This window comes from Myotis brandtii, unplaced genomic scaffold (assembly GCF_000412655.1).
Source record: "Myotis brandtii unplaced genomic scaffold, ASM41265v1 scaffold5, whole genome shotgun sequence".
In the NCBI taxonomy this organism is placed as follows: domain Eukaryota; kingdom Metazoa; phylum Chordata; class Mammalia; order Chiroptera; family Vespertilionidae; genus Myotis; species Myotis brandtii.
In genome coordinates, this window is record NW_005369060.1 from 3,216,735 (window position 1) to 3,222,804 (window position 6,070).

Consider the following 6,070-nt stretch of genomic DNA (forward strand, 5'->3'; position numbering starts at 1 on the left):
AAGGGGGACCAGGCTCACTCCACCCAGTTTTTTCCCAGGGTCCTAGGAGAGCAAACTGGAGGCAGGAGGCCAGGAGGGGTGTCTCAGCAGCAGGAAAGGTTCTGGGGGCTTCTGCCTCTGACCTTTGCAAGGCTCTTCAAATTGGGTTGTGGAAGGTGTTACTCTGGGGATTCAAGAAAAAAAATTAGAATTTCTATCTCAAAAATGTTTGCTTTGGGGAGATTGGAAGATGGCAGCAGACTAGGTGGATCTTTCTCCCACTTACTCCCAGAATCTAACTGGAATTAGACTAAGTTGGGGAATATTCACCCTGAAATACCAGCTGAAGACTGTATGAAGAGGAGACATTCCAAAAGACAGGCCACATGTTAAGACATAAAATAAGTCTTTCCAAGTTCAATAAGATTGAAATAATATCCATTGCATGAAGCTATAGATCAACTTCAGAAATCAAAATCTTCCTGAAAAAAAAAATGAACACACAACAACCCCAAATCTCTGGGACAAAGTGAATGTAGTCCTGAGAGGAAAGTTCATAGCATTATAGGCCTACCTCAAGAAGCAAGAAATAACTCAAATAAATGATCTAATCCAACAACTAAAATAATTAGAAAGAGAAAAATAAGAAAAGCCCAATGTAAGCTAAGAAAGGAAACAATACAGATCAGAGGAAACAATACAGTTTAAATAAATGACATAGAGACTTAAAAACATGCACTGACCGGTTTGGCTCAGTGGATAGAGCGTCAGCCTGCAGACTCAAGGGTCCCAGGTTCAATTCCGGTCAAAGGCATGTGCCTTGGTTGCGGGCACATCCCCAGTGGGGAGTGTGCAGGAGGCAGCTGATCAATGTTTCTCTCTTGTCGATATTTCTGACTCTCTATCCCTCTCCCTTCCTCTCTGTAAAAAATCAATAAAATATATTTTAAAATTTTAATTAAAACAAACAAACAAACAAACAAACAAAACAATAAACCACAACAGCACAAAAGATAAATGAAATCAAGAGATGGTTCTTTGAAAATATAACCAAGATTGATGAACAACTGACAACACAGAAAAAGAAAGAATTTTAAGAAAATACTTTGAATACCTATATGCCAACAAACTGGTCAACATGGGCAGATAGACAAATTCCTGGAAACAATCTTACAAAACTTATTCAGGAAGAATCAGAAACCTGAATAGGCCAATAACAGCTAATGAAATTGAAGCAGGGCTAAAAAATTTCTAGCAAATAACAGTTCCTGACCAAATGGATTTACAGGAGAGTTTTACCAAACATTCAATGAAGAAGTAACACCTATCCTCCTCAAACTATTCAGGAAAATTCAAGAGAAGAAAATATTTCTAAGCCCTTTTTGTGATGCCAGCTTTATCCTATTTCCAAAACCAGATAAAGACACTGCAAAGAAAGAAATTACAGGCCAATATCCCCGATGAACATCTATATAATAGAAGGCTAATATGCTAAGTGTTTGACCATTGGACTGGTCACTATGATGCACACTGACCACCAGGGGCAGATGCTCAACACAGGAGCTGCCATAACACACAATGATCATTTACAAAGAAACAGTTCTACAGAGCTGATGCCCACAAAGCAACACTCGGCTTCCCCCAAGTGGGACATAGGCACCACCACCACCCTGGAGTGACACCCCACCAAATCACAGCCAATGCTGCAGAGACCCCATGGTGCAAAATGCAGCCCAAAGCCCAGCCCAGCTTGGAAACAGTATCTGTGGGTGCCAGTAATGATGTTATATAGCAACGCTCAGCTTCCTCTCCCTAGCAACTAGCCTCCTTGCAGTTTCTTCAGCCCAGGAACACAACTTGCTTTATAGCCAGTTGGAAACATTTTACACTTTAACCAATTGTCTGTGAAGCATTTTCCTGTACCTCATCTCATTTGATTCTCACAGAAGTCCTGGAGTACATAGATACAAGACTCAGTGGAATCCTATTTTCTTTTCATTAGCCAGAAAACATAGATTTAGAAAGCTTAGAAACTTGACCCAACTGAAAAGAAGTTAGAAATGGTGGACCTTGAAAATGACTTCAAGTTTTGTCAGTGCGCAGAATATAGTCTTAAGAAATTACTTAAGAAATTTCAAATTCTGGACTTTACATATCCAAAGCAAGGTGTTTATCTTGATTTGACACTGGACATGGCACTGGGGAAGAAAAAAAAGTGGAGCCATTTGCCAGTGTTGTTAGTTTGCCATACCCATTCTTTCAGAAATCAATAAAGTTGCTGTATTTACAGGGAATGCATCAGAGATTAAAATAGCAGAAGAACATGGAGCTGCGTTTGCAGGAGGAACTAATCTGATTCAGAAGATTTTGGATGAAGAAATTGAGCCAGACATTTATGTAGCTGTTCCAGAAATTATGCCCGAGCTTAATCCATTAAAGAAGAAACTGAAAAAAAGATTTCCAAAGCTTAATCAAAATTCCATTGGCCGTGACATCCCCAAAATGCTTGAATTATTTAAAACTGGAATTGAAATTAAGGTAGATGAAGAAAGGGAGAACTTTCTCTTGACAAAAATAGCAACACTGGATATGTCAAGTGACCAAATAACTGCCAATCTGCAAGCTGTTATCAATGAAGTTTGTAGGCACAGACCGCTGAATTTGGGACCCTTTGTGGTATGAGCTTTCCTTCGTAGTTCGACAAGCGAAGGTTTGTTACTAAAGATGGAGCCATTGTTACCTAAAGAAGTGGAAACCAAAGAAAGTAGCAAAGAAGCTGCCTGAAAGTGTTGTATTGTGAAATTATTCATAGTGGATGAAGAAGCAACAGAAAAATCATAAAACTATAATTTCTAAAAATATATATATATTAAATATTTTAATATTTAAATATTTTATCCTTTGTTTTCCCTGAGTGATCTACAATAATAATTTGCTTTCTGTTGATATTTCCTGCTGTGTTGCTGACAATTACCTGAAAGAGAAGTTGCGGTGCTTCACTGCACTGGAAAAAGTTTAGCTAAATCAGAAAGCAGGTCTAATTAAGCAAGTTTATTCTATATATATAAAAGGCTAAGTTGACTCACATATGCGTGATACATATAAAGCTCTCGCTGGAGCCAATCACACGTGTGTGTTTCGATATGTCACTGTCGATCATGACTTTGGTTGACACTTCTATTATAGAGAAAGGGTGAATAGTGATGTTAAAATATTTCTTCTAATTAATTTCCTTTCAATGTGCACGAATTTGTGCACCAGGCCACTAGTAGATGCCAAAATCCTCAACAAAATATTAGAAAATTTGATCCAGTAATACCTTAGAAAGGTCATAGACCTTGACTAAGCAATATTTATTCTGGGGATGCAAGTTTGGTACAATATTTGCAAATCAATAAATGTGATTCATGACATTAACAAAATGAAGGATACAAACCACATGATCATATCAATAGGTGCAGAAAAAAGCATTTGGTAAAACCCAGCAATCACTTATGACAAAACTTTCAGCAGAGTGGGAATAGAGGGATAATACCTCAACATAACAAATCCATATATGACAAACCCACAGCCAACATCATACTCAATGTGCCAAAACTAAGCTTTCCCTTTAAAACAGGAATAAGACAGGTTTGTCTGCTTTCACCACTCTTATTCAACTTAGTCCTGGAAATCCTAGCCACAGTGATCAGTCAAGAAGAAAAAAATAAAAGGCATCAGACAAAAATAAAAAATAAAAGGCATCCAAATAGGAAAGGAGGAAGTAAAACTGTCTTTTTTTCACAGACAACATGATATTGTACATAGAAAACCTAAAAACTCCAACAAAAAACTACTAAATTTAGTCAATGAATTTGACAAAGTAGCATGATACACAATTAATATACAGAAATCAATGGCATTTTTTATGTACCAATAATGAACTATCAGAAAGAAGAACTAAAATGAAATCTCATTTAACATTGCAACAAACAAAATAAGAGAATTAGGAATAAATGTAACCAAGGAACCTGGCCAGCATGAACCAGGGGGTCACAGTTTGATTCCCAGTCAGGGCAAATGCCTGGGTTTCTGACTCGATACCCAGTGAGGGGCCCGCAGGAGGGAGCCAATCAATGATTCTCTCCCATCATTGATGTTTCTTTCTTTCTCCCTTCCTCTTTGAAATCAATAAAAATATAAAAAAATCCTATCTAATGAATAGGGAATATGTTAATTGACCCTCAGGCCATCGCAAAGATGGCGGCGCCCACAGCCACAAGATGTTTGGCAGTGGAGGGCAGTGTGGGCAACCAGGCCTGCAGGAGAGGGAAGTTGGGGGGGGACCATGCCTGCAGGGGAGGGCAGTTGGGGGTTTATCAGGCTGGTAGGGGTTGATTAGGGGGCAATCAGGCAGGAAGGCAAGAGGTTGGGAGCCAACAGTCCCAGATTGTGAGAGGGATGTCCGACTGCCAGTTTAGGCCCGATCCCTGTAGAGTTGTTTGACTGTACCTTTATAGAAAGCATTGATGAATTTTTTTTGAACACTTGCATTTCCAATATATGGCATTACTGTCATATGGCGATTTGACATTATCTGTATATATAAAGCCAAGCAATTGGAATGTCCAGTCGCTATGAGGAGCACTGTGGCAGGCTAACTGGCTCGATCAGAGGTGGGGCCGGCCAGCCAACCTCCCGCGTCCCCTCCCCTCTGCAGGCCCAGCCCAGATTGGCCCCCATTGGGGCAGGTCAGCTGGACCCTACCCATGCAGGAATTCATGCACTAGGCCTCTAGTAAAAGATAATCATAATGAAAGAAAGCAGACGTTCATTGCTGATGAGGCACTCTATATGATGTTACTACCAAAATATATATCTTCCATAACAATAAGATCTTTTTCACTTCTGCTTTTCTGTGTGTGCATTGGAATTTCCTATGTATATTATTCACTGCCATAAATACATATAATTTTAGGGGAATATTGTAATAAGATATGTGTCATACCAAAGGAATAGCTTGGGGAAATGAACTCAAGATTTGCATAGCTGCTGATTTCTCTTTTTATTATATCTAGGAAGTAAAACTCTTAAACTAGATTTTCCTGAGATTGTAAACAGGTAGATAATATGCTAGGAAAAATATAATAAGGTGAAAAATTTTAGGGAGAAAAAATATTTGAGTCAAAATAATACATTTAATAATTATTTTTATAAATATTGTCTCTACTGTTAATGAACTTTATTAAGAGACATTTTGATGGAACAGTAAAATTTGCACTTGTTATTTTTCTCAAAAATCTTTTGAATGGGAAGAGTTTTCTAGAAAGCTCATGGCATTTATTTGGAGTTAATGTCTGCTCTTTATTATTTTTCTTTAATGATATGGGATTGAGGGTCTTTCAGTACCACCTCCTGGAGCTTTGCAGTGTGATTTTGTGTATCGTCATGCATGGGCACAAAGCTACAGTAATATGCTAATCATATAAACATTTATTAAAAGCCAGGACTAAGAATTTTTCTTATATCTTATTCTCTGATTCTCAAAGTGGTCAGTTATCTGATCTTAGCTTAGTATAGGTGTAGTTAAATAATGATAATACTTTATGTTTACATTAATATTTACAGTTAACATTATTTATATTAATAATGTAAAAACAAATAACAAGTAACAGAAAACAAATAATAATATTTACATTAATATATAGATAATATTATAGTGACATAATTAATTTACTAAATTTGTGAATAAATAATAGAGTAATTAAGTTTCTTAATTTCAATGAGTCTCACTTTTCTTCACCTGTGAAATAGGCTTAACCAATTACTCCCTCTTTCCTAAATTTACTTAGCTAGTGAGTGTGAAAACACCAAGAGTTTTACTTTTAACCCATGACTCTAACCCATGACTCTTGAATCCAAAATGATGACTGTTTCACTTTAATAAAATGTTAATTGTCCCAGGAAATGATCAGACATTATTAAAAGCTATAGACTCCAAACCTTCATTTTTATTCTATTTTCTCATATATTTGAGCCGAAAGCTTGGTAGCAAACATTTGAAAGCTAAAACATTCAGTCAAGAATTCAGAGTTTTTTTGTCTTTGTGATA

At 37.1% G+C, this 6,070-nt stretch overlaps 1 pseudogene; it reads left to right on the plus strand.

The window, feature by feature from the left end:
• The first annotated feature begins 1,705 nt into the window (after positions 1-1,705).
• LOC102252521 lies at positions 1,706-2,838 on the plus strand (annotated as a pseudogene).
• Positions 2,839-6,070: the final 3,232 nt, after the last annotated feature.